This window comes from Oryx dammah, unplaced genomic scaffold (assembly GCF_014754425.2).
Source record: "Oryx dammah isolate SB20612 unplaced genomic scaffold, SCBI_Odam_1.1 HiC_scaffold_11, whole genome shotgun sequence".
Classification (NCBI taxonomy): Eukaryota; Metazoa; Chordata; class Mammalia; order Artiodactyla; family Bovidae; genus Oryx; species Oryx dammah.
The window spans coordinates 23,067,129-23,083,352 of NW_024070195.1; the positions used below are offsets into that span (position 1 = coordinate 23,067,129).

General features: G+C 45.7%; 1 pseudogene; it reads right to left on the reverse strand.

Annotated features, from left to right (window-relative positions):
• Positions 1-1,394: 1,394 nt before the first annotated feature.
• On the reverse strand, positions 1,395-2,643 carry LOC120870518 (annotated as a pseudogene).
• Between the last annotated feature and the right edge of the window lie 13,581 nt (positions 2,644-16,224).

Genomic DNA, 16,224 nt, shown 5'->3' on the forward strand with positions numbered 1-16,224 from the left:
ATTAAAGTGCCAACATCCACTGGATCACAGAAAAAGCAAGAAAGTTCCAGAAAAACATCTACTTCAGCTTTATTGACTACGCCAAAGCCTGTGACTGTGTGGATCACAATGAACTGTGGAAAATTCTTCAAGAGATGGGAATACCAAAACACCTAGCTGCCTCCTGAGAAACCTATATGCAGGTCAAGGGGCAACAATCAGAACCCGACATCGAACAACAGACTGGTTCCAAATTAGGAAAGGAGAACATTAAGGCTATATATTGTCACCCTGCTTTTTTAACTTATATGCAGAGTGAATAGTGAAAGTGGCTCAGTCTTGGCTGACTCTTTGCAACCCCATGGACTGTCCATGGAATTCTCTAGGCCAGAATACTGGAGTGGGTAGCCTTTCCCTTCTCCAGGGGATCTTCCCAACCCAGGAATCGAACCCAGGTATTCCTCATTGCAGGCAGATTCTTTACCAGCTGAGCCACAAGGGAAGCCCAAGAATACTGACGTGGGTAGCATATCCCTTCTCCAGGGGATCTTCCCCACCCAGAAATCAAATGGGGCTCTCCTGCATTGCAGGAGGATTCTCTACCAATTGAGCTGTCAGGGAAGGCCTATATGCAAACTTCAGTTCAGTGGAGTCACTCAGTCATGTCTGACTCTTTGTGACCCCATGAATCGCACACCAGACCTCCCTGTCCATCACCAACTCCCGGAGTTTACTCAAACTCATGTCCATCGAGTCAGTGATGCCATCCAGCCATCTCATTCTCTGTCGTCCTCTTCTCCTCCTGCCCCCAATCCCTCCCAGCATCAGAGTCTTTTCCAATGAGTCAACTCTTCGCATGAGGTGGCCAAAGTACTGGAGTTTCAGCTTCAGCATCAGTCCGTCCAATGAACACCCAGGACTGATCTCCTTTAGAATGGACTGGTTGGATCTCCTTGCAGTCCAAGGGACTCTCAAGAGTCTTCTCCAACACCACAGTTCAAAACCATCAATTCTTTGGCACTCAGCTTTCTTTATAGTCCAACTCTCATATCCATACATGACCACAGGAAAAACCATAGCCTTGACTAGATGGACCTTTGTTGGCAAAGTAATGTCTCTGCTTTTGAATATGATATCTAGGTTGGTCATAACTTTCCTTCCAAGGAGTAAGCATCTTTTAATTTGATGGCTGCAATCACCATCTGCAGTGATTTTGGAGCTCAAAATATAAAGTCTGACACCATGTCCATTCTTTCCCATCTATTTCCCATGAAGTGATGAGACCAGATGCCATGATCTTCGTTTTCTGAATGTTGAGCTTTAAGCCAACTTTTTCACTCTCCTCCTTCACTTTCTTTTCTTTTTTTGCAGGGGGGAGGGGAGACGATCCAATCTCTTTATTGTCAAGGTTCCCTCCCTGTGGGCCCCACACCGCTCCAAACCTATAGAAAAACCCCAAGCCTGGGAATTTCCTGGGGAGGGGAGGCAGAGTGTAGGGAGACTGTGCTCTGCCCTCTGGCCTGGGCAGTACCAACAGGGAGGGTACCTGAGGAAGGGATGCTAATAACTCCACCTGCAGAGAATGCGCCACTGGCTGATACATGTGAGGGAGGTGGTGCCTGCTGCCAGCTCTCCTCTGGGACCCGCTGGGGGTGCTATCCAGGGGTGGGTGCCCAGGTTGAGGCCTGGTACAGTGCACGCCTTTCTCCTGCTGGTGGCCATCGCTCCTGTCGGACTGCTTACTGCAAGGCCCCATCCTCCGCATCTGCGTCCTGGCTGTGCTCCAGCTCTTCCTCGCTGTGTGTTAGCAACCCCTCCTCATTGCCATCGTCTGGAGCCTGTGCTTCTCCCTGGGGCGTGCCTGCCTCAGAAACTGTGTCTTCCGGGGGAGCCGGTGGCCGGCTGCTGCCGCCACCACCGCCCCAGCAGGGCCTCAATGTTGGACTTGATCTGGGTCAGCTCTGTCTTGATGGTCTGCTGTTCACTGCTCTTTAACTTGATCTTGGCTGTGCCGGTGGTGATGGCTGTGGAGCAGGCAAAGAGCTTGACAGGTATGGTGGTTGTGACACGTCAGACCAAGGGGATGGTGACCCGGGGTCGCTTCACAGGGACTGCTCTGGGCACTGGTACTGGTGACAGGCGGCCCCGATAGCCGAAGAGCCTGTCGTAGAAGTCGTCCCGGTAGTAATCACAGTCAAAGCTGTAGCCACTGTATATGGCGGCTGCTGCTCTCTTCAGCCCCTTGGGTCTGTTGGGCTTCGGCTCTCCAGCCATGTTTATGTCCAGGCTCTGGCCGGCCAGCACTCGCCCATTCTCTCCCACCACAGCTGCCCAGGCATGGCACTCGTTGGCGTATTGGACAAAGGCATAGCCCTTGGGCACGGGACAGCCGGCCACACGGCCATACTTGGAGAAGATGGTCTCCACATCTGACTTCTTCACCACAGCTGTGCTGTTTCCAATGAAAACCTGAGAGTTGATGGATTTGGGGTCATTCTTGTTGGTTACGTGGCTCTTCTGGATCTTCAAGGACATGTTGGCCACCAGTAGCAAGGCTGAGCTCAGCCAGCAAGTTCTTTTGTGTTACAGAGTCAGCACCAACTGCCTCAGGGAAGAGGGCTCACCTGCGCTGAGAGGTCTGGAGGAAGCCACGCAGCGCGGAAGAAGGCGCCGAAGGGAGGAAACGAGGGAGGGAGGAAGAAGGCAGCATGAAGAGCTGAGTACACGCGCGGGAGTCGCCCCAGTCGCCCCCTCGGCTTCTCTCAGCTCAGCCCGCTCTGCGCCCGCGCTGCTCGCGCACCCCGCCGCACTGGCACTCCTCCTTCACTTTCAAGAGGCTTTTGAGTTCCTCTTCACTTTCTGCCATAAGGGTGGTGTCATCTGCATATCTGAGGTGATTGATATTTCTCCCGGCAATCTTGATTCCAGCTTGTGCTTCTTCCAGCCCAGCGTTTCTCATGATGTTCTCTGCATGTAACTTAAATAAGCAGGATGACAATATACAGCCTTGATGTACTCCTTTTCCTACTGGGAACCAGTCTGTTGTTCCATGTCCAGTTCTAACTGTTGCTTCCTGACCTGTATACAGGTTTCTCAAGAGGCAAGTCAGGTGGTCTGGTATTCCCATCTCTTTCAGAATTTTCCACAGTTTATTGTGATCCACACAGTCAAAGGCTTTGGCATAGTCAATAAAGCAGAAATAGATGTTTTTCTGGAACTCTCTTGCTTTTTCCATGATCCAGCGGATGTTGACAATTTGATCTCTGGTTCCTCTGCCTTTTCTAAAACCAGCCTGAACATCTGGAAGTTCACAGTTCATGTATTACTGAAGCCTGGCTTAGAGAATTTTGAACATTACTTTACTAGTGTGTGAGATGAGTGCAATTGTGCAGTAGTTTGAGCATTCTTTGGCATTGCCTTTCTTTGGGATTGGAATGAAAGCTGACCTTTTCCAGTCCTGTGGCCACTGCTGAGTTTTCCAAATTTGCTGGCATATTGAGTGCAGCACTTTCACAGCATCATCTTTCAGGATTTGAAATAGCTCAACTGGAATTCCATCACCTCCACTAGCTTTGTTCGTAGTGATGCTAGAAAGCATCACTTAGAAAAGGCCCACTTGGCTTCACATTCCAGGATGTCTGGCTCTAGGTGAGTGATCACACCATCGTGATTATCTGGGTCGTGAAGATCTTTTTTGTACAGTTCTTCTGTGTATTCTTGCCACCTCTTCTTCATATCTTCTGCTTCTGTTAGGTCCATATCATTTCTGTCCTTTATCAACCCCATCTTTGCATGAAATGTTCCTTTGGTATCTCTAATTTTTTGAAGAGATCTCTAGTCTTTCCCATTCTGTTGTTTTCCTCTATTTCTTTGCATTGATTGCTGAGGAAGGCTTCTTATCTCTCCTTGCTATTCTCTGCAACTCTGCATTCGGAAGCTTATATCTTTCCTATTCTCCTTTGCTTTTTGCTTTTCTTCTTTTCACAGCTATTTGTAAGGCCTCCCCAGACAGCCGTTTTGCTTTTTTGCATTTCTTTTCCATGGGGATGGTCTTGATCATGGTCTCCTGTACAATATCATGAACCTCATTCCATAGTTCATCAGGCACTCTGTCTATCAGATCTAGTCCCTTAAATCTATTTCTCACTTCCACTGTATAATCATAAGGGATTTGATTTAGGTCATACCTGAATGGTCTAGTGGTTTTCCCTACTTTCTTCAATTTCAGGCTGAATTTGGCAATAAGGAGTTCATGATCTGAGCCATAGTCAGCTCCTGGTCTTCCTTTTGCTGACTGTATAGAGCTTCTCCATTTTTGGCTGCAAAGAATATAATCAATCTGATCCCAGTGTTGACCATCTGGTGATGTCTCTTGTGTGGTTGGAAGAGGGTATTTGCTATGACCAGTGCATTTTCTTGGCAAAACTCTATTAGCCTTTGTCCTGCTTCATTCCATATCCCAAGGTCAAATTTGCCTGTTACCCCAGGTGTTTCTTGACTTCCTACTTTAGCATTCCAGTCCCTTATAATGAAAAGGACATCATGCAAAATGCTGGGCTGGATGAAGCACAAGCTGGAATCAAGATTGCCAGAGAAATACCAATAACCACAAATATGCAGATGACACTACCCTTATGGTAGAAAGCGAAGAGGAACTGAGGAGCTTCTTGATTAAAATGAAAAAGCAGAGTGAAAAACTTGGCTTAAAGCTCAACATTCAGAAGACTAAGATCACAGCATCCAGTCCCATCATTTCATGGCAAATAAATGAGGAAACAATGGAAACAGTGACAGACTTTATTTTGGGGGGCTCCAAAATCACTGCAGATGGAGACTGCAGCAATGAAATTGAAAGATGCTTGCTGCTTGGAAGAAAAGCTATTACCAACCTAAACAGCATATTCAAAAGCAGAAACATTACTTTGCCAACAAAGGTCTGTGTAGTCACAGCTATGGTTTTTCCAGTAGTCATGTAGGGATGTGAGAGTTGGACTTCATAAAGAAGGCTGAGTACAAGAAAACTGATGCTCTTGAACTGTGGTGTTGGAGAAGACTCTTGAGAGTCCCTTGGAATGTAAGGAGATCGAACCAGTCAATCCGACAGGAAATCAACCCTGAATATTCATTGGAAGGAGTAATGCTGAAGCTGAAGCTCCAATACTTTGGCCACCTGATCCAAAGAACTGACTCACTGGAAAAGATCCTGATGCTGGGCAAGATTGAGGGCAGGAGGAGAAGGGGATGACAGAGGATTAGATGGTTGGATGGCACCATCGACTCGAGGGACATGAGTTTGAGCAAGCTCCGGGAGTTGGTGATGGACAGGGAAGCCTGCTGTGCTGCAGTCCGTGGAGTTGCAAAGAGTTGGATATGACAGAGCGACTGAACTGTACTTTTGTGTTTCTTTGTACATGCATTTGCTAGGGAAAGTATCTATGAAATTGATCAATTACATGTGACCCACACAAAAGTCTTTTACACGGAAGAACTGTACAAAAAAAGATCTTCATGACCCAGATAGTCATGATGATGTGATCACTAATCTAGAACCAGACATCTTGGAATGTGAAGTCAAGTAGGCCTTAGAAAGCATCACTAGGAACAAAGCTAATGGAGGTGATGGAATTCCAGTTTAGCTGTTTCAAATCCTGAAAGATGATGCTGTGAAAGTGCTGCACTCAATATGCCAGCACATTTGGAAAACTCAGCAGTGGCCACAGGACTGGAAAAGATCAGCTTTCATTCCAATCCCAAAGAAAGGCAATGCCAAAGAATGTTCAAATTACCGCACAATTGCACTCATCTCACATGCTAGTAAAGTAATGCTGAAAATTCTCCAAGCCAGGCTTCAGCAATACGTGAACTGTGAACTCCCTGATGTTCAGGCTGGTTTTAGAAAAGGCAGAGGAACCAGATATCAAATTGTCAACATCCCCTGGATCATGGAAAAAGCAAGAGAGTTCCAGAAAAATATCTATTTCTGCTTTATTGACTATGCCAAAGCCTTTGACTGTGTGGATCACAATAAACTGTGGAAAATTCTGAAAGAGATGGGAATACCAGACCACCTGACCTGCCTCTTGAGAAATCTGTATGCAGGTCAGGAAGAAACTGTTCGAACTGGACATGGAACAACAGACTGGTTCCAAATAGGAAAAGGAGTACATTAAGGCTGTATATTGTCACCCTGCTTATTTAACTTCTATGCAGAGAACATCATGAGAAACGCTGGACTGGAATCAAGATTGCTGGGAGAAATATCAATCACCTCAGATATGCAGATGACACCACCCTTATGGCAGAAAGTGAAGAGGAACTAAAAAGCCTCTTGATGAAAGTGAAAGAGGAGAGTGAAAAAGTTGGCCTAAAGCTCAACATTCAGAAAACGAAGATCATGGCTTCCGGTCCCATCACTTCATGGGAAATAGATGGGGAAACAGTGTAAACAGTGTCAGACTTTATTTTTTGGGGTCCAAAATCACTGTAGATGGTGATTGCAGGCATGAAATTAAAAGACGCTTACTCCTTGGAAGAAAAGTTATGACCAACCTAGATAGCATATTCAAAAGCAGAGACATTACTTTGCCGACTAAGGTCTGTCTAGTCAAGGCCATGGTTTTTCCTGTGGTCATGTATGGATGGGAGAGTTGGACTGTGAAGAAGGCTGAGCGCCGAGGAATTGATGCTTTTGAACTGTGGTGTTGGAGAAGACTCTTGAGAGTCCCTTGGACTGCAAGGAGATCCAACCAGTCCATTCTGAAGGAGATCAACCCTGGGATTTCTTTGGAAGGAATGATGCTAAAGCTGAAACTCCAGTACTTTGGCCACCTCATGAGAAGAGTTTACTCATTGGAGAAAACTCTGATGCTGGGATGGATTGGGGACAGGAGGAGAAGGGGATGACAGAGGATGAGATGGCTGGATGGCATCACGGACTCGATGGACATGAGTCTGAGTGAACTTCAGGAGATGGTGATGAACAGGGAGGCCTGGTGTGCTGCGATTCATGGGGTCGCAAAGAGTCAGACACGACTGAGAGACTGAACTGAACTGAACTGAACTTAGACACCAAGCTATAATCTCTAGTCCATGAAGACTAATAATCCAACAGTCTTAGCAGATCCATGACATGATAAAAATGCTCACAGAAGACATAAAGTATCATTGGTTTAGATGGACTTGTATTCTGACAACTACCCTGGTGCCAGAAAAATAGCAGGATTGAAAAAATAGGCCTTGGAGATTCCATTTTTAGTAACATGGTTTGCCTGGTTTTAAGGTCGACTTGTCCAGTGAAAGCAAATAAAAATAATAGATTAAGTATAAAAAGCTTCCGTAAGTACAGTACCAAGAGAATAAAAGTTTAGGCATAATATAAATGTGGGCAATATTTCAGAGGGAGTTGTTTTTACCCTTAGGGCATTAGCCAAATCTGGAACAATCTTCCCTTTGGTTTGCTCAAGCTTATGAGCTATAATAGGAAAGGTAACCCAGAGCTTGTTCATGTGGGGACATCCCCTCCTTGAAAATCCAGAAACCAAGATTCATATCCTCAGAGAGGATGTGGAGAGTTTGGAAGCATGGAACCTGCTACTGGGAATATAAAATGGTGTTGGAAAATACTCAGCCAAGACAGAGTATTAAAGGCAATATTGTGTCCTGGGGATAATGAAAGAAGTTAATGTCATCCTCAAAGACTTACAGGATGCAAGCCTGGTGATCACATCCTATAGCAGTTAATTCTCCCCTGTGGTTCTTGCAGAAACTCGCAAGATATTTGCCAGTGATAATGAGACAACTGTAACTCTCAGCCTAGCTACTTTCTTTTCATTTCCTACCTTTATGTTTCTACCTACAAAGTTCTCTCTTTTAATTCCAAATAACCTGGAAGTTTGCCCTAGTATTTCTGGAACATAATTTTGATCTGGATATGTGAGGAGTGAGATCCAAAACCTTGGACTTGAACTCTCTGTTTATTTTGGTCTCCATTCCTAGCCTTAGTTCTGTGAGAAGCCATGTGGTCAGATGATCCCAAAGTCATCCTGTGCTTGGCAGATCTAAAGTGTGCCCAGTTTTCCCTCCTCTGGTAGTAATACCTCTGTATAATACTCACTTTTGGAACATAAATGGACTCGTGACTCTCTGGTAACATTTAGGAGATTAATAAATGTACATTTTGGGATCAAGGGGAAAAAAGATATGAGGGACCTGTGGTCAGCTGTCTCAGGACTGGCTGTGCAGGCCAGGCTGGGGAAGCAGATTCCAGAAGGAGGATGAGTGACCTGCATTCCTGTCCTACCTAAGAAGTTCCTTCTCTAGGTCTCAGCCTCCCGCAGGCCCTGCCCTCAGACAGGAGGATGAGGAGGAAGAGACCACCAGCAGAGATTCTCATCCTGTCTGGAATGTGAAGGAAACTGGCTGTAAAGAGGACAGGAAGGAAAGTGAAGAGACAAACACCCCCAAACGGATACCTGCTGACCAAACCCTCCCCTGTCAGCCTCCACGGCTGGGAAGGTGAGGAGGGTAACATCCCCAGGCTCCCTGTGCTGCCCCCACCCCAGCCCAGCTCTCCCTTCCTCCAGCTCACAGTAATGTCCCAGGAGCCAACGGTTACACTGCAAATACATCTCTGCTCATCTCACAACAGACCATCATGAACACACACTCCTGGGAATCCTGTTCTCCCAATATGTATTAATTCACTGTGTGCAGCCGAACCCATTAACACTGGTCTCACAGGAAGGAAGCTGGTGTGTGTCTCCCAGGACAGTGAGGCAGGGAGTTCCAGGGCTGCTAGGGTGGCCCTGCAGGGCTGCTTGGGCTTCCCAGGTGTCAGATCGTAGAGTCCGCCCCCCAATGCAGAACACTCGCGTTCAATCCCTGGGTTGGGAAGATCCCCTGAAGAAGAACATGGCAACCCACTCTAGTATTCTTGCCTGGAGAATCCCATGGACAGAGGAGCCTGGAGGGCTACAGTCTGTAGGGTCGCAAAGAATCAGACACCACTGAGCGACTAACACCTTAACCTTAGGGCGGCCTGCAGCACGAGGTTGTCCAGGCATCCAGGTCCCCGTGACCTTTCCTCTCTGCTCTCCCTGGGACGTTGCCCGCGTTGGCATGGACCAAGGAAACTAAGACCACGTTCATGGTTTGGGAGCAACCAGGGAAAGCAGGAAAGGAGGAAAAGTTTCTTCCTTGAAGATCAAAATTCAAAAATTTACATCTGCTTCATCATATTGGCGAGAATTTAACCATGACGACAAGCAGCCTCAGAGAGATTGTAGAATGAGTATATTGTAAATCTGGGTGACTTTGTCTAGGAAAAAACTCTATTATTAGGGAAGATGAAGGATTTTTCCTATACGTAAATGTTTAAAATCAGCAGTGGAGAATCATTATTATCAATATCTTAAACTGAATTAGATTTGTATTTTAAAAATAGAATAGTCTCAGAATATATTGCTAATTGATAACAAAGATGTAGATAGAATGTATGGAAAATACCATCTTACAAAATGAACTCTCTCTAGAATACTATCTAAACTGTAACACTTACTTTGTGCATGGAGGGAATGTGGAAAGATTTTGGATGGGATGGAGGAGGAAATTTACATTTCACTGTAACCCTTTATGTCATATGAACTTTTTAGACTTTATGCATGTATGAGTCAGTTGAAGAAAACCCCACACTGATTTGCTCATCATTTGTTATGCGGTTACTAGATGTCAGGCTGTTTACTAGGTTCAGTGAGTGACACACCAAGGCATTCACAGCAGGGTGGAATGAGATGTAAATGCAACATAGTCTATAATTAGTTGTTGAGAAACAGCTTTCAGGAGGGAGGAAACTGATGGAGAACCTCCTGTGTGCCAGGAGTGGCGCCCCCTGCTGGGGACAGGAAGAAAACTGAGGTCTATGCTCTGGTGACCTAAACCTCTCACCCTGATGAGGGTCCGTGCCACTCCATGACTTCCCTGGACCCCTGCTAATCTCTGTTGTCCTGGTGTGGGAAGTGAGTAAGGTCCACGAAGGAGATAAAGAGGCAGGAGGCTGGGGGCCTGGGCTCTTAGGACTCAGGGCAGAAGAGTATTCCTCGAGGCTTCAAAGGGTGGGAGGTGTGTGATGCCTGGAGAGGAGGGGTACCCTCCTTGGTGTCCTTGACTGTAGGTCTAGCGAGGGAGAAGGTCATTTTCCAGCTTCTGGAAAATGTTAGGGGCACCCCTGGCCCAGACTCATGCCTGATCTCCTTGTCACCCTTGTGGCCTCCAGGCTCCACTCCAGGTCCTGTCCTTTGATCTCCAGGAACCAACTTCATAGCCACCAGCTGGGCAGATCTTTTTCCCAATCTCTTGGGCCAGTCTTTCTGACACAGAGGTCCCACTGTTTTAGCAAATAAATGGACAATGTCCCAGTAACCCTGACTGCGAGCTGAGAAAGAGCTCTCCCTTCCTTGAGCCTCCCTGCCCCAACGCCTCCTCCAGCATCGTGTATGGGGGTATATGAAGTGGGGACTGGGGGTATTTCTCTGGAAGAAAGGAATTCCATTAACCTCCTGTGCGCTCTTCTTCTTTCTTTTACCTTCTTCCACCTGTACTTGAGTCACACCATACTTGGAAGGATGTGAGAGCTGGACAATAAAGAAAGCTATGTGCTAAAGAACTGATGCTTTTGAACTGTATTGTTGGAGAAGACTCTTGAGAGTCTGCTGGACAGCAAGGAGATCCAACCAGTCCATCCTAAAGGAAATCAGTCCTGAATATTCATTGGAAGGACTGATGCTGAAGCTGCAACTCCAATACATTGGCCACCTGATGCAAAGATTTGACTCATTTGAAAAGACCCTGATGCTGGGAAAGTTTAAGGTGGGAAGAGAAGGGGACAACAGAGGATGAGATGGTTGGATGGCATCACCTACTCAATGGACATGAGTTTGAGTAAACTCTGGGAGTTGGTGATGGACAGGGAGGCCTGGCTTGCTGCAATCCAGGGGGTTACAAAGAGTCGGACACAGCTGAGTGACTGAACTCAACTGATACATGTAATTTCAGAAAAATACCGAAAACATAAGTATAGTTTACCACCAAATTACAGAGCTGACACCGGTGTGTTTATCATCCGGGTGGAAAACAGAGCCTCTACCAGCACCCAGGCCTGAAGCCCCTGTGCCTCTCCCCACACAGACCCCACCTCCCTGTGCTCACGTCCACTCAGTGACCCTCCCACACCCTCTCCTTTCTGGTTCCTCCCCCCACACCCGTGGCTTCCATCCCATAATGTCAATGTTTCCTGCCTCTCTGCACTTCTCCAGGAGCCTCCCCACCTTTACAGGCACTTTGGAATCTCCTCTCCCTCCTCTTCCTCCCCTCTTCTATTGCATCCTAGGAATGGAGGTTCCAGAGCTGATTCCCGAGAGGAAGAGTCTATAAGTGTGGCAGTAGCCAGAAGAAGTGACAGTACTTGGGCTTCAAGGTCCCATCCCTTGATAATGAGGACACCTTGTGTGTTAGTGGGCTCCATCCTGGATCTAGCATTATAGCCTTGATATCTGATCCTCTCAGAGGCCAAAGTCCTTGGTTATCTAATGGGGAGAGAAATGTCCATGTCAGCATGTATTTTCAGTGATAATTCAAGCTTTAAACTTGACACTGGATGGACACCAGCTTGTGTGCACAGCACTCACCCACTGCTGGGAGCCTAAGGAGAGCCTGGGCAGTTCTCTGGTAAGGAGGTCAAAGGGGAGCTCAGGTGTCCAGTCATCAGCCCTGTGGCCTCACAGGGGCATGACCACTCTTTGCTTTCCAGTTCTGCACAGGGAAGGCAGAGGATGCATTGTGGTCTGAGTCAGACAGAGATGGCTGCCCTGGCCCAGGGAGGGGGTGAAGGTGCTTTCTGAGCAGCTCTGGGGTCAGGCTCGAGGGTACAGCAAGGATTAGAGGAGAGGAGACCCTGGAGCCCTGCCCTGTATCTCAGATTTCCATCTTCTCTCTGCATGTCTCCTCTCTGAAGCTCGTTGATGAAAGCATCCTGGAAAGTTGATAATCGCTTCTTCCATTTCCTGTTTGTTTCTAGTTGATATTAAAATGTGCTTTCATTTTAGTATAGTTTGAGATTTACAACCAAGTAGCATAGTTAGTCAGTCGGAGAAGGCAATGGCACCCCACTCCAGTACTCTTGCCTGAAAAATCCCATGGACGGAGGAGCCTGGAAGGCTGCAGTGCTTGAGGTCGCTGAGGGTCGGACGCGACTGAGCAATGTCACTTTCACTTTTCAGTTTCATGCATTGGAGAAGGAAATGGCAACCCACTCTAGTGTTCTTGCCTGGAGAATCCCAAGGATGGGGGAGCCTGGTGGGCTGCCATCTATGGGGTCGCACAGAGTTGGACACGACTGAAGTGACTTAGTAGCAGCATAGTTAGTAGAGAGTTACTATATATCCCACACTCTGTGAGGACATTTTATACCATCATACATTCCTCACAGCTGATGATGGCCAATATTGACACAGCGTTACTAAACTCCAGAATTTATGTGGACTTCATTAGTTTTCCTTTAACCTGATCCAGGATCCCATGAGAGACACATATTAAGTCTGAATCATGTCTCCTTCAGGCTCCTCTGGCTGAGACAGTCACACAGACTTCTCTTGTTCTTGATGACTTTGATGTTTCAGGGAGTACCACTGAGAGACATAGTAGAACATCTTTCGATCTGACTGGGGCAAAGGGTTTTGGGGAAGAGGACCACAGAGATGAGCGACAGTCTCCAGTCACCAAGGGGATGCACTGTCCACTGGGATATGACTAATAAGTTCACTTCATCCCCTGGCTAAGGTACGTTTCCCAGGTTTCTTTGTGAACTTCTATTTTTACTTTCCCACTTTTCACCCTGTGATCTTTACAAGAAAGTCACTATGTGAAGCCCACACTTAAGGGGCACTCTGATATGCAAATTGGTGTGCAGTTCAGTTCAGTTCAGTCACTCAGTCGTGTCCGACTCTTTGCGACCCCATGAATTGCAGCACGCCAGGCCTCGCTGTCCATCACCAACTCCCGGAGTTCACCCAAACTCGTGTGCATCGAGTCGGTTATGCCATCCAGCCATCTCATCCTCTGTTATCCCCTTCTCCTCCTGCCCCCAATCCCTCCCAGCATCAGAGTCAGGTTTGTGCAAATATAAGTTTTCAAATGAGTTGGAGAAATACTAGATTGATCAGTGGACAGCATGGGGAGTTTCTGTGTAGCTTCATTAGAAACTGCTGACTCTAGTTTCTGGTGGCTGTGCCGCTTCCTGTTCCTGCCCCGGTGAGTGAGGGTTTCTGCTGCTCTGCGTCCTTCTGCTGCTCCAGCCTTGGCATCACCAGTTCTTGGGCTGTAGATGTGCCCTCAGGTGTGATGGTCACTGCTGTCTCTGCAATTCACATTTCCTAACAACATAAGATGTTTAGCATCTTTTCATATATATTTCCATTGTTATATCTTCTAGAAGAGGTGTCTGTTCAAACTTTATTTTTAAAGTTATTTTCATTTTGTTGAGTTGAAGACTTCTATGTATATTCTAAAACAAGTCCTTTATCAGATATGTGAATTTACAATAATTTCTCCCAGGCTGTGGCCTGAGCTCTTTTACTGATCTAACAGCATTCATTAATGAACAGTATACTTTTCCGGAAAGAAAAATGAGAAATTTCTAACTGCACTTGCTTCTGATTAGAGGACTTGAATGAATGGGGAATGACGGGAAGAGCATGAATTCTTTATTTTTGTATATGCTTGAGTATCTTTTCAATTCTCTTGAGTGCTGGTAAATACTGCTTTCAAAAATTACATGAAAATCCCTTACATTTGTAAACACTTGACAGGTCACCCTCAGCTCATACACTAGGATGTACATTCTGGTCCTCTAGCTGGGCTGGAGCTCACCACGCGTCTGTGTTGTTCTCCTGTTGGACATAAGTCATCTCACAGAAGATCAGCATCAGACAAAGATATCAGAGTGCATGACACAGAGAGACAAAACAAGAACATGACAGCTTTCTGTACAAGCACAGACCAACCAGGCAGCACGGTGCCCCTCACCGTGGACCAAACCTCTCTCTGTGCTGATCCAGAGACCCCTGCTTCCTGCCAGTCACAGCTCTATCCTCGCTCTAGTCTGCCCTCCCTATAGCAGAGGCTCACTGAAGTGCCCACGCATAGAATTACCCCCACTTCCTGACCACACCCAATCTAGAGTGAGCCAGTCTCACATAGACACTTCTCAAAATCAAAGCCCACATTCTCTGTATCAGCGGTCCTCAACTTTTTGGCACCAGGAACAGATTTCATGGAAGACAATTTTTCCATGGACCAGGGGTGGGAGGAATGCTTTCAGGATGATTCAAGCACAGTATTTTTATTGTATACTTTATTTCTAACCTAATGTTGGCACTGATCTGACAGGAGGTACTAGGCCAAGCTCAGAGTTTGGGGATTCCTGGCTGTATATGTTCTAACACCTTACAAGGATACTATCTATTGTCCCTGATACTGTGTAATCTTCCTCACTGTACCCAGTGTAAATCCAATTTGATTGCCCACAGATTTGCTTCTGATGGTCTTTGGCTGAAGAACATTGAGACATGTTACCTGTTTGCCAAAAGTTTTTATGTGTCTCCATTGGAATAAGGGCATATGTTTGTATCCTGTGAGTGTCTGATTGACATAGGAAAGATTTATCTGTTTGGATGGTTTTTAATCTTTAGGTCATAAAATTCTTCATTCCACAAGTGTAAAAAATTCATGTATATTTTGTCTAGGAGAGTGGGGTCCAAGGGTGAAGAGAAGCAGAACTGACTGAATTTGGGAAGAAAGTATAGCAGAAGCAGTAAGTAAAAAGTAATAAGGTGGTGAATTCTAATATTCTGCTTTACAACTTTACAACTATGTACAAGTCTTACAAAGTATTCATATCTGTTGCATTCAATAAACACTTTCTTTTGGGCTAAATGAAGGCTTCTGTGTCTCCTTATGTTTACCAGGTTAAGGAAAACACCAAGAGATCAAGGATTATATATAGTGATGAGCAGTTTTGAACACTCACAACCTTAAGGTGATAAACCATGGTTTGGCTAATGTCTGAACACTCTATCTGTTAAAATACACATTAAAGAAACTTTCAGAGCATGCTGTATTTAAAGATATATCTAAGACCTGCACAGACAAATCCATGACTTCAATATTAAGATTATTTTAACGTGCATCAACCGATGAGTCACACAGGATCTTTTAGGGGAAAAAGACAGGAGATTAATTAACAACATTCTACATATGCATTGACCAATATGCTAGCTAGTAGCTACATATTGCTATTTAAATTAAATAAAAGTGCTAAGCACAACAGTCACTTTAAGGTGCTAAGTAGCCTCATGTAGCTACTGGCTACTGAGTGGACAGCACAGACATAGAACAATTCTTTCACCACAGGATGTTCTGTTGGAATGGACTGCTCTTTATGATTTGTGGGCCTCGAATCAGGTGCACTAGACCACATGAGATGAAAGGGCCAATATTATTTTTCTTAGACACTACGTCAGATTTCTGTCTGGGATATGAATCCATATTAAGTCAGTGTGTAGCAAAATCAAACTAGGTTATGAGTGGGTCTGGCGCCTTCAGGTACAAACTGTTCCCAGTTCCAAAAGGGAAACACCTGTCCCCTGACCTCCCTTCCCAGACTGAGGACACTCTCTGGCATCACTTTCTAGGGGGTGAGTTCTCTCCTAGAGGAGCCCAGTGGCAGGGCCCTCAGTTAAGTTTGGGGAGGCAGGGAGTCCAGCTCAGGTAAAAGCATTTTCCAAAATGAAGAGGAGGCAAAGGCAAGGATCAGTTGAGAGACACCCTGGTTCATTCAGAACAGCAATTCTCAGAGTGTGGTCTGTGGAACGCTTGACATCACTGAGACCCTTTCATGAGATCCCTGAAGTAAAAGCTACTTTCATAGCATCACTCAGATACTATTTGACTTCTCACTCTGTTGACATTTGCTTTGATGTATAACAGCAGTAATGGAGACTATGGTAGCAAACTTAACTAGTAATTATTTTCACCAAAACTTTCTTGTAGAAAATAAGAAAACTAATAATCAGTTTTGCTTTAAAACGTCCAGAATGACACATTAAAAATTCTTATCTGTCCTTAATAATCAAAATGGAAAAAAATATGAAAAAGAATGTATCTGTACACATGTATAAGTGAATCACTCTGCTG